This window comes from Pagrus major, chromosome 9, assembly GCF_040436345.1.
Source record: "Pagrus major chromosome 9, Pma_NU_1.0".
NCBI lineage: Eukaryota > Metazoa > Chordata > Actinopteri > Spariformes > Sparidae > Pagrus > Pagrus major.
In genome coordinates this window covers 13,993,989-14,004,238 of record NC_133223.1, presented here as the reverse complement: position 1 = coordinate 14,004,238, position 10,250 = coordinate 13,993,989, and positions in this window count along the sequence as shown.

Here is a 10,250-nt window from a genome sequence, read left to right as displayed (position 1 = left end):
CAGTTAAGGTGCCAGAACAGGCGAGAATGTGACCTTTAAAAGTGTCCGTCAACAAAAAGGGTGACTTACCTTTCTCTTTGATGGCTCAAGCACCTGGTAAGGATCGGTGTCATTTGGTCTCTTGAGCTCCTGGTGAGGAGAAAATGACATTATAAACATAAAAGCTCACAGCAGAGCAGCAGAGTTGAACAACACATGGTCGGTTCTCCTCACCTGGTAAATGCCTCCATTAGTTTGCTGGTTAACCTGTGAGACAAAGGAACGGAAAGTGGACTAAACTTTATATATCAACATATATTGATACCATATATAAATCAATAGTAAGAAATGATAAATGTAGCAGTCAATGTGAAATGTAAACACACTGGGGAGATCATGTGACTTACAGACACTCCAACAGGCTGGGTGAAGGAAAACTACAGAGAGAGAGAAGAAAGAAACATTTGATAAATTAATGCTGCATCTTATTGTTTATTACTGCCTTACTTTGACTCTGTTTTCTTCTTATTCTTCCATATTTTTTATGCCAAGACACATTATATATATGCTTGCAAATGTATCCAATTAAAATAGATTCTGATTCCAGTTCGGACTGAATCTTCATAGTTGTTTAAATAATTAATCAATAATAGCAAATTGCCATCATGTTACAAGATAAGGAATGAATCAGGAAGTAATTGATAGTTAATGAATAGTTAATGAGCAATTGCTGAATAACTGTGATTAAAGGGCTATATAGTAGATAATGATGAGTTAATGGAGAACAGACTGGGAGATACTACATTAATGAATCATTAAATAATGATTAGTTCATAAATGTCTGTGAATCAACATACTGACTGACTGACTGACTCAAGTAAAGTGAGACATCATACTGAGTAGTTACCACGTAGAATCGTTAAATACTTATTACTTAATCAGTAGTTACTATATTTATACACCTTCAACTAAAGTGAGACATAATACTGAATAGTTACGCACTACCATATTTCCTGATTCAGTCCTTACTCCTCAGTAACTACTCACATTTGTGTATACCTTTTTGTAAAGTGTTACCTTTTTACCTGTTATATGTCTCGAATACAGCTATCAAGCAGCTATTGTTAGTTAGTCATCTAAACACACCTTTTCTCTGAAGTACAATGCAGTGGCAACGATGCAATAAAGAATCAGGATCCCGTCCAGGAAGAAGCAGGTGACCGGCTCAGTGAAAAACGTACCTGCATGACCAACAGAGGAGAGAAATGTTTAACTGCAGGGACATGCTGGAAGTAACTAAGTACATGTACTCAAGTTCTGCACTTGTTGTGTTTCTGTTTCGTGAGACACTTCCTACATTTCAGAGGAACGTCTCTTAATTTTATTTATTTATAGAGCACCTCTCCAAACATTGGACAACAAGTGCTGTACAATAGTAATGATAATAGCAAACGTACTTTAATGATAAAACAAGTAAATTAATTAAAACTATTGAAAGGCTTTTATATAAAAATAAGTTCTGAGAAGAGATTTAAAAGAGGACGCTGACGTTGCTAGCCTCAGATACCCAGGTAGGGAGCTCCATAAGTGAGGGGTCCTTATTGCAAAAAAACCCAGCTGAGGATCTGAGGTTGCAGCCAGTCAGAAATATTTCTGCGGCCAAAACCCTGCAGAGCTTTAAAAGTTAACTACGAAATTTTAAAACAATTCAAAAAGTGACAGGCAACCAATGAGGAGAGGCAAGGACTGGCGTAATGTGAGCTCGTTTTGTGGAATTAACTCAAAGTCTAGCAGCCACATTAAGACCAGAATAAAGTGCATTGCAGTACAGGTCTGTTTAATCCACCACTTTAATCTGACGGATGTAGATACCAGTTACTTTAGCTTGCAGATCCACATCTATAGAGATGATATAAGATAAGACTACATTTATCCACAGCAGGGCAATTCCTGTTAACGCAGCACAGAGGCAGCCTGAGTGGTAAACTGAAAGAAATATAATCAACATAAAAAATGGCATTGTAACAAAAGCTACTATTATAATGAGCAACATTGTGTGAATTTCAATAAACCAATGCACACAAATTATAAGTGCAACATTAAAATCCTTGTTGGGCTTTTTTACAGCAGACATTTTGACATGTCATGAAGACACAGGTGTTACGATTAACATTAACGACGGCTCTGTGCTATTCAAGTGTTCCATGAAGTCATGACGGTGAGCCAGCATGTACAATAACATGATCCGGAGTCACATTTTAGGTTTATGAACTATGAAGCATTGGTCAATGCACAAAATCTGCTTATTGACTCAGTTCAATCCATACTCAAGTCTTCTTCTTCTTATAAAAACTGACAGAATATAATGTTAATTTCATAATTCAAGCATAACATCATGCCTTAGCATGCTACAGACACTCAAATCAATGATTTTTTAAAGATCATTTTTGGGGACTTTTTAGTCTTTATCAGATAGGACAGTCAAGAGATTGACAGGAAATGAGGGAGAGAGAGTGGGGGAAGACACGCAGTAAAGGGCCGCCGGCTGGATTCGAACACAGGGCCGCTGTGCAGGACTCATGGCATGGTTCGCCTGCTCCACCAGTTGAGCTTTACATGTTTAAACAAGTTGAAATAGAAACAAAATTTTAAAAATATGTTATATCAACTTTGCTGCAAGAGATTTTTAAAATTTGTCAGGAGAAAATAAAGTTTTTAATTTAGGTGTTATTTTTTCAATTATACATTAAATACTTAATAAAACCCACAACAAAACATTTCTCTGCACAACAAGTGTAGCACTATGTAGTTTTGAGACATTCAAACTGAGAAAGGTAACATTTACAATATATGGTAATAATACAAAAATAGAAATATTGATTTGCTATTTTCCAAAAACTGAATTAACTGTACTCAGAGTTCATAAAAAACAAGGTCTCATAAATGCTGTATGAAGCTAGAGAGGTGGCAGGGTCTGCCACATATAAACAAAGTAAAACAGTATGTACTGTGTTGTCCTTTAAGATCAGTTTGTTTGTTCAGTCATGAAAATTAATGAAGATTTTTCTCTTCTGATTGAAATGTCTTCCCCAAAACAACAAAGTGCACCTTTAAGTACATTTTGCTGATAATACTGCAGTACTTTTACTGAAGTGAAACTTTGAATGCAGGACAACTTAAGTATTTTATTTGTAACTAGAGAAGGCACTTCAGCTGTGCAGTCCTGAGTGCTGGCTGTTAAAAGCTAATGCTAAACTGCATTGCTGGCTTTAAAAAGTGAAATGATAACAAGCAGCTGAAGGAAAATGTATGTGAGGAGTATGTAAGTATTTTATTGGGAATTAAATCACTGAATACATCCTCCACTACTGGGTTTAAGTATGAATAATAATTTAAAAACAGAAATATTTAACATCAGTTGTTTCCTTTTGCTTATGCAAAACATTGAGTGTGGAGCTTTTCTCGTAAGAGGAGAAGATAAAACCATATCTTGACCGATCACTTATCAGATTCAAATGTTACAGCGCAAGAGACAGATTGTTCAGATAAACAACATTTAAATTATATAGATAAAGATGCAAAAAACTGAAAAAGGAATGTAACAAAAACATTTTTAAATGTAAGCTATGAAGATTCATATGAATTACATTAGATCATATCAATGAAAGGATAAAGGATTTCTCTTCTGACTTTAGGGAGAAACTCTACACCAAAAACATACAAGTACAACATACTACCTCTGTATGTGTGTGTGTGTGTGTGTGTCTGACATACAGGATGTCCATTCAGCAAACTATGATGGAAAAAAGCAACATAGTGGGGCACATGAGAGAATTGAGTAAGACCCCAGAAACAGGAAATAAGAGACTACAGATGTGTGGCTCAGTGTGTTTAGTGTCTTCCTGTCTGTTTGGTGGGCTTGTTTATCTCGGTGTGCGGTTGGAACAGAAGTCATGTTGTGAGAGCGAAGCCAGTGGTGGTGATTCACTGAAGATATAACTTCCACATTAAAATCTTCATCATCTAAAGTTGCTTCAGGATGTAACATTTCTCTTAGTTTATTTTTATACTTCAAAAAGGCAGATTGTGTAATTTCAGTTACTGAATGAGGAGGTTAAGAAGAGTAAACCCTCACAGAAACTCTTTAGCTCACCTTTTCTTTTATCTGGTTTCATTCTTATTTCTGTAAATTGTTTGCAAAAGTGTGTTCATAACCTTTCCATAAAATTAATAATACTCTCAGAGGAGGAAATACACTCGCATGCCTCGCGAGTTAGATATTTAAATTGATGCCATTCTAATGTCTGTAAGTTAAATGTTAAGTTACAGCCAGCTCTGATTAGTTTAGCTAGGAAAAGATAAACACCCCTACTTATTATGCCTTCACCATTTCATCAAATGGAAATATTCTACATTTGTTGTTTAATTTACATACATACATAACATTTAATTGTATAAAAAAATCCCAAAACTCAGCCTGACATTTTATTTGTTTAAAATACTTTATCACTGGTAGGATTTAAAGGGGCACTATGTCGTTTTGAGGAAATTTTATGACTGAATAAACTGAATAAACAAAGGACACGCTTTATTAATGTTAGCAGGACCCTTCTCAGTAGTGTTCTGGGGACCTTATTCCCCTTAAGAACAACTTGTTTATATGACAAACTTAAAAACTATTTTTGAGTTTGTATTATCACCTTATTGATATTGTAAACATTAACGTTCTGAGTTTGATTTGAAAACTACATAGTATTGTAATATGAATATATGAAGCACAGTAAAAGCATTTGCTGCCCAAATTACTGTACAACACACATGAAATGATTTGCCTTGTGATATGTAATAAACAAGTTACCTCTTCCAGGAAAATAAATAACAAAACACAACTTAGTACATAAAGGGCAATAACTTCAGCCATCTTAGTTCCTGTTGGATTTTCACGGCCCGGTACTGAATGACCAAAGGCCCGCTACAGGTCCACGGCACGGTGGTTGGGAACCGCTGATGTAAATGAAACTGTTGATTCGCAAACTTTACAAGTGCTAGTTAACAAATTTGGACTGAGCCAGGCTAACTGTTTCCCCGTGTTTCCAGTATTTATGCTCAGCCAAGCAAACAGCTCTTGACAGTAGCTTCATATTTCACTAACAAACATCGGGGTGTTATCAATCTATCAACAGCAAATAAGCATATTTCCCTAAATGACAAACTCTTCCTCTAAAGGCTTCTTAAAGGTAATATGTAAGTATTTTAGATGAAAACATGCAAAAATTAACTAAAATTGCCAAAAGAATGTGAAGAAATCATAGTGCTGACATTATGTCGAAGATGTCTGCGTGTTGTGTTGAAGAGATATCTACTGAAGTTAGCATGCTAACCAGCTAGGCCCGGGCCTGGCAGGACCTCTTTCTGCCAGCAGTCCAAAGCTCCTGTGCTTGCGTTGTAAGAACACTAATGCTCCGTGCTTGTCCGGCTAACGAAGCTATTAATTTAACAGTAGCTACAGTCGTGGATGTATCAAATGAATACAGCCAGCAGCCGTTAGCAGTCACTTGGGTGATATGAATTTACGGTGACCAATTCTTACATATTGCACCTTTAAAAAGGAACAGCCTGCTAATAAGTCAGGTGTTACAAACTCATGATGTCCAAACAAACATTGTTCAAAGTTTTGTTTAGAATTCTGCTGGAGACCCCGATGTTTTTAAAAAATACCAGAGTGCACGATGACTTTTGAGGAAATGTGTTCAAATTGATGCACACGACATCTAAAATGCTTCCATTTGACGGTGTAGTCGGGGCTCTGAATATTTCCCTCGGTGTGAACAACACGTAGCTTTAATGAAGAGCTGGAACAAGCTGATACACAATCAATATATCATACTGTCAGACAGGGTGGAACAAGATGATTTTTCCACCCTTAAAACAACTTAAAGGTGAAACAAAAGGAGGAAACTGCATGAAGGGGTCAGATATGGTATTTACTGAAGGTACATACTGTATCTTGATCGCTCTCTTCATTGTAAAAGCGAACACTTCATACATTTCCTGATAAATATATATTAGGAGGCTAATTGTTGCTATTTCAACCTGATGAGTATAATAATAAATGTATAAGAAGCAAGTCAGAACCAATCAACCCCGGCAATTAAAAGGTCACGAGGTTACAAATACGCAGCAAAGTAGTAAGGTATATTAATAAGACCCCCACAAACACACAGTACAGTGTGTTTTTCTGTTGTGGGAGTTTTGTTGTTTTATCTTCTTCCATCGCAAATTGCTGTGGAAAACGAACAGTGGCAATTCACCTTTGGTGTTTTCACATGCAGAGGGAAATTATTTATTCATGCGAGCTTTCTTGTAATCCCTTCATCATGATGAATCCGACTTAAATACATGACAGGACATGAAAGCGCTTTTTGATCATTTTGAAAATATTTTTTAACTACTACATGAAAGAGAAAGTCTGGGAAACATCAAATGCACAGAAACTTGCGCTCATAAAAAAAAACTTCTCAAGTTAAACCCAAAGGAAAGAAAGGGAGCGGTATATTACTGTACGCTTTATGTTGACACGGCTTTCAATTACAGTCATCCACATATGGATTTATTAATAACAAGACACAGGTGATAAAAGGCAGAATATGAAGAATGGATAACCAGACTCCCTCTGCAAAATGTAACATTTAGGAGCAACAAATAGATTTTAGTTTTTGTGTCTTCACTTAACAGCAAACTTATGTATTTTTGTTTCCAGTGTTCCAAAAATAGACAACTTATTTCATAGCATCAGATGGAAAATGTAATTACTGACTCATGTGTTAATTTCCTTGCCTCAGACTCAGAGTCTACTACTTTTTTCAATCAGATAATGCTGTGTGGAAATAAAAAGCTCGTCTCATCTCCTCTTGATCTTTTTGTAATACAGAAATCAGAGAGGTGATCCCATGTTTACTGCTCCCTTTACGTATTACTTCTCCAAAAAGTGAGTGAACAAGTCATTTAAAGAGTTGAGAGCTGCATGTTCTCCTGTGTGGTGATTATCCAAGCAGAGAAAGGCCCGTGCTACGGAAGATGACAAAGATTTCCAGATCAGGGTGTGAAACATAAAACACACTAGAGCTTTACTTATAAATGAATTCAGCATCAGTCTTTCAACACCTGCCGACTCTTTTTCCAACACCAGCCTTGATCACATATTCGAAAAAGTCAGCCCCCCTTTTTTTTGTGTCAAACTTAAAGAATAGCTGTTTTGTTTTTGCGTCACTTACCTTCACAGGAAACAGGCACCGGGAGGACAAACAGCACAATCACACCTGTCCTCACTACATCCATGACTTTCCCTCCTCGTCTCTATTTCTGTCGTTCTGTGTGTATGAACGAGGTTTTCTCTCTCTCGTTCTCTCCTGGTTGTTTTTCTGGTTGCCTCGCTCTTAGTCCCCCTCCCCTCACTCTGATCTGATCAGAGGAAGTGGCTGCACTGTCTACCTGCCAATGGACTGAGTCGCTGCCTGTGTGAACCTCAGATCATCGCACAACCTTCAACACCCACGGTGAGCCTCACTGACTGTGGTCTGTTCAGCTGTTACCCCAATCAGGTCACACACAGTTACAGGCCAGGGCGCTGAATTAACAGGTGGGTAAAGTTCTGCTAGTCAACTATAAAAGGAAATCAAAAGTGATTAAATATGCCCTGTTATCTATATTTTTAGAAACATTTATTTTAAGTCACCCTTATAGAACATTCCAACACACGATAGTGCAGTTATAAGAACAACACACTGTTTAAGTGTCTCCCCTTAATCTTTAAGATGTTTTGCATGTTTATTTTTGTTTTGGAAATGTACAAAACATACTGTTCATTTGACTGTCATTCGTTAAACATTATTAATAATATATCTTATACACAGTGTTGTAAAATGTACTTAAAAGTCGTACTTATATAAAAGTAAAGATATCATGTTAAAATTTGACTTTGGTAAAAGTGAAAGTCAGCCACAGGAATAGTTCTGGAGTGAAAGTCTTCAAGTATCTGATAAGATACTGTAAGTTATACATATATTTACATATGTATATTCTGTGTACTATGTGTCGATCGATTATTATGATCAGATCTGATATTGAGCATCCATAATCGGAATCGGCGTTTTTTTTAAATCCGATTGGCGATAACATTAATTATTTTGAAAATGTATTACTGTGACTCTGCTGCAGCATGACATCTACAATGTAACTAGTAACTAAGGTGATCAAATACATGTAATGGAGTAAAATGGGCAATATTTGTCTCCAAAATGTAGTGAAGTGGAAGTATTAAGAGTTCAAATGCCTTAAAACTGTACTTAAAGTGGCAACAGACAACTCCACCAGGTATGGATGCGTCATAGGAGCAGTTATAATTATAGTGGTATAAACAGTGTGTTAAGCGTTTATATTATGCTCATTAATGCTTTATAAAGTAGGAGGGGCGACCCAATCGCTAGAATGGAAATCTTGAAACTTTACAGTACATTTAACTATGCTGCAACTCACAACTCTATGTTGTGGCGACACTGGCCAGTATAACATCATGTTTTGTCTGACCAACTTCTGTCGCCTCAAAAAACAAAACAATGTAACGTGACGTGAACGTGATATGATACTTTTTGTAAAAATGTTGATATGTTACATATGACAGGTACACATTTGAATGTATCCATGGTTTGCAGAAATGTCCCAATGTCCCAACATTTTATTCTGGTGAATTTGTGATATGCAAAATTGCAAATGGTGAAATTATATGTGTACTACCTTTTAAAATAGACAAAAAAAAGTGTACAGGAATAAATAAGTAATCTGAATTTGGGTTTTTTTTTATCCGTTACAGATAAATTGCAGAGATCACTTTACATCCTCTTCTGAGTTACTTGAAGGGATGAACAAACTCTAAAAACACAGCCTGCGCCAGAGAGTAAAAATCTGATTGTACAGATTACGAGGTACAAAATCCTCCACTCAGTTAACAGTTGGCTAGGAAAACATGAACATCTCATCAGCAGGCTGCAGAAACATTGATTTGACAGTTGTAGACGGTTACAGCCTCTTGAAGTAACTGTGTGTTCAAAGGGTCAAAAGATAGGTCGCCCCTATGATACTTAAATGTTAGTGTGTGTCTGTGTGGAGGAAGAGGTTACAGACATGAGACCTCTGCATCTTTCCAAAGAATCAAGTTGCATAATCACACTGATCTGTGACACTTAAGGGAACTGGTGAACCAGCAGGCAGATAAGTGAGGCCAGGTTAAGTTGCACTAAGAGGAGACTTCATTTTGACACAGGTGTGTGAAATGTTTGTCTGACTGAGGTCTGACCTCAGGGACCTTTAATTAGACGCCCACACCCAAGCATCTGGACCCTGTTAGTTAGACAAATCAAGTGGGTCATCATTGTACTGTGAGGGACACAGCCCCAGCCACCAAACTACATAGACCTTACATATAAATAAACAATGAGGTTTATGATATAATATGTTTTTAATATACGTTTATATTTTATTATAAGTCTTACATGAATCTGACTTTAAATAGACATGCTCAGGTACAGGCACTAGTACCTGTTCCCTGTCTGTGTTGGTTTTTGAGTGTATCCCTGCTCTCAAGGCACAAGGGAGGCCCCATGTTGTAGTTTTCCGAGGGCCCCCAAATATCTAAGTCTGCCTCTGGGAGACACCCACGTCTCTGAATTAACTCAGACTGTGCGGATTGATACTCCTACAGGAGTACTTCAAAAGTAAAAGTACTAATTCTTTAAACTCAAGCTTTCCCCCGTAACGTCTATGTTATCATAAATGACCTTGCTAAATTGTTAATACGAATGCATCAGTGTGTAAGCTGCATTTATTGTTGCAGCTGGTCGAGGCTGAGCTCATTTTAACCTCCTTATTTTGTCAGTTTTGCCAGTTTTTTGGGTCAGGCCGGGTGGAGTCACAAGATACATCTGAGGGGTTGTGAGATGATCTTTAAACTGTCCATAATGAGTCCAACGGTGCAGTGTTAGACTAGTGGGCTGCTTTTCAAAACCTGTCACCTACATTACCCACAATGCAACGTAGCCACCGAGTGACATCACAGGAGGCAATTTTTTAGATTACATGCAGCTTCCTCTGCAGCAAGAAAAAGCTTTATACTAATTCTTTCACATATGCAGTAGTACTCCACAAGACCTGTACACACACTTTAATGTGTAAAACTGGTGAAGTTACCCTTTAAGTGTATTTTATTAGCAAATCAG